At 52.8% G+C, this 8589-nt stretch overlaps 1 protein-coding gene across 1 annotated transcript in view; it reads right to left on the bottom strand.

The window, feature by feature from the left end:
* SMIM41 (small integral membrane protein 41) overlaps window positions 1–8589 on the bottom strand; it is a 112327-nt gene that overhangs the window by 59161 nt on the left and 44577 nt on the right. The window lies entirely within an intron of this gene.

The raw sequence follows: 8589 nt of genomic DNA, 5'->3' as shown, positions 1-8589 counted from the left end.
CTTTCTGACGTGTCCAGGCACCGCGTGGCCGCCTCAGCAATCACAGACATGGGGGATCCCCCAGCTGATGGCGGGTTCCTTCTCGAGCTCTCTGCCCGACCGTGGGGGTTGGCACAGCCCAGAATCTATTCTGATGGGTACAGGCCTAATCCTGCCAAACCAAATTCTAGATCAACAAACAAGGATCGGATGTTCTCCAAACCCAGCCCTGCACTAAGACACCTAGAACGGTCCCCACCCCTCCACCACAGGAAGCTCACACTCCAGTGGAGAGATACGCTATCTACCTAAGATAGCCATCCCAAACTTCCGAACCAAGGGAGAAGTTCAGGAAGAAGAACAGAACTTGTTCAGGAAACCGGATAATCAGCACAGGCCTCCTGGAGGAAGTAGGGCTTAAAGTGAGCCCCAAGAAGAAAGAGCAGGTGTCTCCAAGACAGGAATCTTAGGAGCAAAGAAGGGACTTTGAAGCATTGGTGTCCCGACTCACCGACTCACTGAGACCCCAGACAAATGGAGTCTCACTTTACTCATCCGCCAAGTGGAGCAGAGACCTTCTCTACTTATCTGATAGGGTGTTTGAGGACCTGATGAGAGCGCAGTGTTCATACCTATCAGGAACAGCATGTTTTTCTTTTCCAGCACTCTGAACTGTAACAAGTGTAAAAGATTACTGGTGATGTTCCTATGGTTATTATAAGCTCAAGTTGTAGATTAAAAACAACCCACTAGGGGCGCCTGGGTGGCTCAGTGGTTTAAGCCTCTGCCTTCGGCTCTGCTTCCTCCTCTCTCTCTGCCTGCCTCTCTGCCTACTTGTGATGGCTCTCCCTCTGTCAAGTAAATAAATAAAATCTTAAAAAAAAAAAAAACAAAACACTAGTTTGGATACCAATAAGGGCCAGTAGGCCTCTGGCTGGCCCTCTCAGGGCACACACAGCATATCCACAGGACTTCTGCTCAGAGTTTGTCCATTCTTCTAAGGCTCCTGCAGGATGGGCCCCACTCTCAGAAACGCAGGAGAAACTGATGGAAAAATCCATATTCCCCTCTAGGAGAGGCCTAGAACTGAGACTGATTCCCTACTTGCTTTTTTCTGTGAATTCCTTACTTATGGATTTCTTGAATACTAATCTGAATTTCTGAATCTGAATATGAATTTTGTAGCCAAGAAATACATATTTGTCATTTCCTTTCTTCCATTTTCTTTGAATTTTTTTAAGATTTTATTTATTTATTTGAGAGAGCAAGAGCACACAAGCAGGAGGAGGGGCAGAGGGAGAGGCAGAAGCAGAACCCCCACTGAGCAAGAAGCCCAATGTGGGGCTCAATCCCGGGACCCCAGGAAACCAGGATCATGACCTGAACAGAAGACAGATACTTAACCGACTGAGCCACCCAGGTGCCCATGAATTTATTATTTTCATTATTTTCCAACTTCTTGTGTTGAATGCTTTAATTTTCCATCTTTCTACTTTTTCTATAGAAGATTCTCAGAAGACCATAAATTTTCTTTTAAGAAGCATTTTGGCTGCTTCCTTGTGTAAGCTTCCTTCCTCCCCTTTCCCACTCCTGCCCTCCAGAGTGATTCTTGAACACCCGGCCAAGGACACCACCCCTACTCTGAGTATAACAAAACGAGGACCTTACCCAGGTTTGGCTCTTTCTTCTCCTTGGTCTCTGGTCCTCCTAACTACCTGTGAGACCAACAGGACAGGTATCATTAGCTGAGGCCCAGAGAGGCCAATCACTGTCACTTTGATCACCCAGCAGGTGAAAAGAAGGATTTGGGTTCTGAAGAACCATTTGTTACCTGCAGACTGCCCACCATAGGACAGACAGTGCAAAGGACCCAACCACAGAGTTAAAGAGGTGGAGACTGCAGGCCCCATCCTCAGATTCGAAGGGAGGGGGCCATGGAGGGGTAGTTGTTGGGCACTCACCCAACAGCCAGTGCCCAGCCACAGCCCCTGGGGCCCAGCATGGGTGGTCAGAGCTCAGGCCCTTGGCCTGGACTAGTAAGTCAGCACCCTGGGGGGTCCAGAAGTCTTCCCCAAAGGGGATGCTGGAGCCAGAGTCCAGGACCAGCCCTGGGTCCTGGTGTGGACTGCATGACCTCCCCTTCCTGTCCCCTTTCCTGGACTATTTAGGCCTGAGGAAAAACAACTAGAGGAGAGGTGGTCCCAATATCTGGGAAGTTCCAGAGGCTGATGGGGGTGGGGGAGGGCACCCACACAGAAACAGAGAGACAGAAACAGAGATACCTGGGCAGAGCCAAGACCTCTGCCCTGGGGTCTGCTGAGCAGGGAAGGGGGAAGGGACGGTAGGGCTTGGTGAGGGGAAGGAAGCAGCTTGAAAGGAAGGGATGTTGTGGCTAGCAAGGAATAAGGAGGGAAAATGGCCTGGGGAGGGAAGTGGAACAGATTTGCTCAGCCTCCAGCCGAGGCAGAGACCAAACTACAGTTTACCAGACGATGGAAGCACGGGTCATAATGTGGGGTAACCCCAGAAGTCTCCCCAAAAGATAAGCCAACTGTGTCATTCAGCTGTGCGTCCCCCTGTCTCGCAGGGTGCCAAGCACACCATCAGGGCTTACGACGTGCTGAACGAATGAATGAAGGCATGAATGGCAGGTGATCGCCGCTACGTCAGGATGACAGACACACCCACCACAGAGGACTTCTTGAGCACCTACTGCGTGCTGCACCCTGCGCTAGGCCCAGCAGGGAGGGAGAAGAGAATAAAGGGTCTAGAAGGAGTCCTTGCCCTCAAGGGGCTTCTGGCTTCTGGCCAGGATCTGGCTCCTACTCTCCTCTGTTGTTGTACCCAAGTCCCCTCTGTTGTGGTTAGCCATGTGCTCTCTGCCAGACGTTGGGCAGGTCACAGTCCCCTCTCTGGATCTGTTTCTCCATCTGTAAAATAAAGGAGTTGGCTAGGTGCCCAAGGAGGTCCCTCGGATGTCCATACCCTGACGCCCGCCCATCCCTTCCGTACTCGCTTTGATACTGTGGGCATTTTACCACCCTACAGAGACAGCAGTCAGAGTAACTGACACACAACCTGGAGAGCAAGCTCCGCTTCTAGCTGCGTGTGTGGTCTTGGGCAACTCTGGGAGATGGACCTCCTGTCTCCTAGGTCTGTTGCACAGCTTTCAAGAGATGATGCAGGATGCGAGAATTTAGGACAGAGCCTGGCACATGCTCCGTGCTTTACAACAGCAGTAATAGCAAACATGCTAATTATGAAACTCTTCCCCCTTATCGCTAGAGGAGTCGGCCTCCACCCGCTACCTGGCCCAGGTGGTGGCAGGGAGCAGCTAGGGGAGGGCCCACACCACCTGCCCAGCCTCACCCACACCTTCCCCCCTCCAGGAGAGACCTCCAGGCTCAAAGCTCTGTTGCGGCGGGGATGGGAGGCTAAGGATTAGAGAGGGGAGGGAGGGAACCCTTCCTTCCAGTTCCCTGCAGGCGCTGACAGCCCACATTCACCGCCCCACGCCCAACCCCCGCCCGCCGGCGCGCCCAGCGGCAACCACTGCCCTCTTCCGGCCGCGGCGAGACCAGCACTTCTCCCGCCACGAGCCCGCCGGGGCTTCCTCTGGCTTAGGGAGGAGGAGGCAGGGAAGAAGGGAGATGGGGCTGCTCTTCCCGGCCTTCAAACTGGAGCTCAGATCCCCACCCACTTAGCTCCAATCTCGGGCCTAAGAGCTCAGAGGCTCCCGGGGCTGAGCTCCTCGAAGCCATGTCTCCGCCCAGCCGGCAGGGGCAGGGGCAGCACCCTGTACTGGGTGGGCTGCCCCAGCCCACCAGCCCCAGAGAGCCGGTGCCCACCAGAAACTTCACTCCCTCGGCTCTGGCTCCTCTCAGGTGTCAGCTCAGAGCTCACCAGACCCACCCACCAAAAATAGCCCCCTACCACCTCCACACTACTTTTTATTTCTTGCTTTACTATCACCCCATCTTGTGTTCTTCGAGGCACCGGGCACAAACTGCTTTTCTAGAGTTTTCCTTCTCTGGTCTATCAGTCGGTATCCAGTCATTTCACACAGAGGGGATTCGATGCAAGTAGCTGATAGAGTGGGTACAGGAAACTTAAAGAAGAAGGAGGCGGGTGGCAGGGGTGGGGGGCAGGTTGCTGAGGAAACACAGGAGGCAGCACTTCCTCCAGAGCCAAAGAAGGTGGGCTTACCTACACCCAGGAGCTCAGATGAGGGCCCCAAGGAGCCAGTTCTTGGACACCAGGGCAGGGGGTTTGGACAGAGTGTCTTCCTTCTACTGGAACAGTTGGGACTTAAAGCTTGGCTAACTGCTTTTACAAGATGGCTACAGCCTGGGCTTCCAGAAGGCGGCCAGCACCTATGCCCCAGGTGGAGAATGTGTAACACATGTAAATCCTCTGCTAGAACCCCTCTGTCCAGAAATGACAAACATCCCCCCAAAATAAACAAGTGGGACTATCAAACTAAAAAGATTCTGCACAACACAGGAGACCGTCCACAAAATGAAAAGGCAACCCATGGGATGAGAGAAAAAATTTGCAAAGTATGTATCTGATAAGGGGCTAATCCAAAATACATAAAGAATTCATACAACTCCGTCGCAAAAAAAAAAAAACCAAACAAGCCAATTTTTTAAATGGGCAGAGGTGGTCAACAGATACATGAAAAGTGTCCAACATCACTCAGCATCAGGGAAGTTCAAATCAAAACCACAATGAGGGGTGCCTGGGTGGCTCAGGGGGTTAAAACCTCTGCCTTCAGCTCAGTTCATGATCCCAGCGTCCTGGGATCGAGCCCTGCATCTGGCTCTCTGCTCCATAGGGAGCCTGCTTCCTCCCTCTCTCTGCCTGCCTCTCTGTCTACTTGTGATCTCTGCCTGTCAAATAAATAAATAAAATCTTAAAAAAAAAAAAAAACACAATGAGATGCCTTTGCACACCTGTCAAAATGGCTAGGTACAAAACTACAGGAAATCACAAGTGTTAGCAAGGACAGAAGGAAAGGGAACCCTCGTGAACTGCTGGTGGGAATATGAATTGGTGCAGTCCTTATGGAAAGTATGGAGGTTCCCCCAAAAACCAAGAATAGAGCTTCCATACGATCCAACAATTCCACTTCTGGGAATAGATCCAAAGGAAACAAAACCACACCCTCGAAGAGATCTCTGGACCCTCGTCTTCATGACAGCATTATGCACAACAGCCAAAATACAGAAATATCCCAAGTGTCCATCTACGGATGGATGCATAAGGAAAGTGTGATGTACCGTACATGTATGATGGAATATTATTCAGCCACAAGAAGAAGGAAATCCTGCCATTTGTGAACACAGATGGACCTTGAGAGCATTATTTTAAGTGAAATGTCAGACAGAAAGACAAATACTGTATAATCTCACTTATGTGGGGAATCCAAGCAAACAAACTCATAAAGGCAGGAGAAGAGACCAGTGGTCATCAGAGATGGGAGGTCGAAGGAGGGAATGGGCTCAAAAGAAAGAGAGAGAGAGGCAGGAAGGGAGAAAGAAATAAAGAACGAACGAACGAAAGAAAGAAAGAGGAAGAGAAGGGAGGAAGAAAAAGAGAGAGAGAGAAAGGAAGGAAGGGAAAGAGGGGGGAGGGAGGGGAAGAAAAAGAGAAGGGGGAGGAAGGGCAGGAGGGAAAGGGCAATGATCACCGACCACCTCCCTCTCTGACTGCTAGATTTTTTTTTTACATTTTTCATGTTTTTCAAATGGAGAAAGCTGCCTCTTGATTATGTCCCAACTAAGACATGAGAGTTTGGTGGAGTTTACCATAGCCATTCAGCTTCTCTCCCATAAGGAGCTAGAAAGAACCAGAATACTCCTGCCTTCTCCCCATCCCCCAGCCCTCCAGCCCCTAACAGGGTTGTGCCTGCTGTGGCCCAGCTGCAGCTGCGAAGTTGGGCACCCCCCTCTCCAGGGAATGCATGCTTCAGTCACCAAGGAATGCATACCGCCCTGGAGCCAGTGCTCACATTCCCATGACGAGTATTTGTTGATGCCTGCAATGTGCCGGGCATATTTTAGGCTTTGAAGTTACAGCAGGAACAAATCTGCCCAATCCCTGCTCACATGGAGTTTACATTCTCACAGGAGAAGAAAGATGAGAAAGAAACATATTGTAAAAGAGACAGTTGGCCTGCTGGCAATAATGAATTCTCCCGGGGAAACATAAAGGAGGCAGGTGCACAGGGAGTGCAGGAGGTGGGGATGCTTAATCAGGAGGGCAGGGAAAGCCTCACCAAGAAGACATTTCATCAAATCCCAGGAGGAAGTGAAGAAGCAAGCCACGTGGATGCCCAGGGAGAGCATTCCAGCAGAGAGAACAGCAAGGGCAAAGGCCCTGAGGCACGTTTGAGGACCTGCAAGGAGGCCAGCTTGGGGGCAGTGGAGGGAGAGGAGAGAGCGGGAGGAGACTGGCCAGACCTGGGACCAGACTGTGCCAGGCCCTGTGGGCCATCTTTGGACTCCAGCTGGGACTAAGTGAGGACAGGGTCTGGAGTGGATGGTGGCTGGATCTGACTCTATGCTAAGAGGTCGAGGGTTGAAGCAGAACAGTAAGATCTGGGATTTTCCCAGCCCTGCATGTGACAAGAAATAAAAGAGAGAAAGACCCATCTCTGCCAATCTTTAATTCGTAATTCATGATTTCCATTTTAAAGCATCGAGACGGCAGGTGCAGGGGGTGTTGACTAGTTTTCATTTCAACAAGCCTTAGGACACCTTCCTGCCTTCAGAATGTTAGCTCCTTGAGACAGGGGCTAGCCTTTGTAACTTGCTCATTGCTGTACCCCCAGTGCTTCACAAAAGGCCTGGCACTTAGCAGATGTTCATTAAATATTTGCTGAGGAGGGTGAGAACATCCCTGTGAGAGCCTGCTCAGGCAACTTGTCATAACCTCCACGGCCACGTCGTCTAGCACACATCGCCCCCATTTCAGGAAAGGTTGAGTGACTTGCCTCAAGTCACCCGGGGGGTGGTGGGCAGAGCTGGCACCTGACCCAGGCCTGTCTGACTCCAGGGCCGGGCTGTGAAGGCTCCAACGGGGGAGGGGGCTGTCCCTGTGTATGTCCCTCAAAGGGCCTGTGAATCTGTTGCTGGAAGCATTGAGTCTGTCCCTCTAGGGAGGGGATGTAGATCTGTCCCTCTGGGAATCTGCCCCAAGTGGTGCTAAGTCCATCCTCCCACCCCTATCCCCACCCCACCTGCGGGTGAGTCTGTACCTATGCCCCACAGCTCCCCGCGATCCACAGGCCTCGAGCGCCCCCTGCTGACCGCCGCTCTGCCTGCACCTCTATGCCCACAGGCAGAGAGAGCTGGTGCCAAGGGGCCGTGCACTGGGCTAGAATTTAGCTTCAGCCCTTCTCCCCCACACCCGTGAACCCAGAGAAGTCCCTTCTTGGGTCCCCTCACCTCTCCATTCCCTTGGAGGTTGAGGGGGGATTACCTGGCACACACAGATAGAAGGACAGGACACAGCCAAGCCCTCCAAGCCCTGGGACACCCCTGAGGTCTCCCTGGAGCATTTCCCTAGGCAGTGGGGAGCTGAGCCTTGAGAAAAGTAGGTAGAGGAAGGGGACGCGATCAGGGCGCTCTGTGCCACTCCCCTGCTTAGGGGCTAAAGAAAACCCAGACCAGCCCCAGCCTTAATCCCTCTCATTCTAGGCATCTTCCTCTTATTCAACCCTGTTCCTACCAACCCTATCTCCCCAAAATCCCCTTCCTTCAAATCCTCGGAAGTCCCAGTGCCACCCACAAGGTGGTCACATCCTGCTGGGGCCTTGTGCCAAGGCAGGAGCCCAAGAAGGGGACAGAAGGTGGGTGGGCTGCGAGTGAGGGCAGCCTGCAGAGAAGACCACATAGGCACGGCACAGGGCTGTGTGCAGACGTGCACAAGTGGGCACACAGAGATGCACATGCACTCGGCACACGCCTGTGCTTGTGCATGCGAGCGCACATCCGCAGCTAATGTATGTCTCGCGCTCACCCGTGGGCATGATGTGCACACGCCAGGTGTGGACACAGGTGTACACACATAAGCCAGCGTCCTCGGGCACAGACCAGCGCAGGCCCACCACCAAAGCACCCATCCCAGGCACGCCTCCCACAGATGTTCCCAGGCACACACAGCCACATGCTCATACTGAGCTCTGTCTGACTCCAGAGTGTAGTCTTGCAAGACTACACTCTGGAGTCAGACAGACCTCAGTGTGAGCCCTGGCTTGGCTGAACCACTCTGTGCCCTGGGGAGTGTGTGACTTTTCAGAGCCTCCGTTTCCCTCTCTATAAAAGTGGGTAAGAGGGGTGCTTGTTGGGGTGTGGGGATGAAAGGAGCTAATGAATGGATCCAACCTGTACATAGTGAGCGCCTGGCAGGTGTCGGCAGGCCCAACACCCACCTCGGGCCTGCGCATGGCAGCAAGGGCTCCCATCTGCAGTGTGTGGCGATGGGTCCCCTGAGCCCAGAGGCCCCCCGGCATGGGCACACACACAGAGGCTGTCTGTGTGTCTCTGCTGTTTGCACAGGCTGCTTAGCAACGAGGTGGATTGAAGAGCCCTCCCACCCCAGCCT

This window comes from Mustela nivalis, assembly GCF_964662115.1.
Source record: "Mustela nivalis genome assembly, chromosome: 7".
In the NCBI taxonomy this organism is placed as follows: domain Eukaryota; kingdom Metazoa; phylum Chordata; class Mammalia; order Carnivora; family Mustelidae; genus Mustela; species Mustela nivalis.
This window is presented reverse-complemented; position numbering and strand designations above follow the sequence as displayed.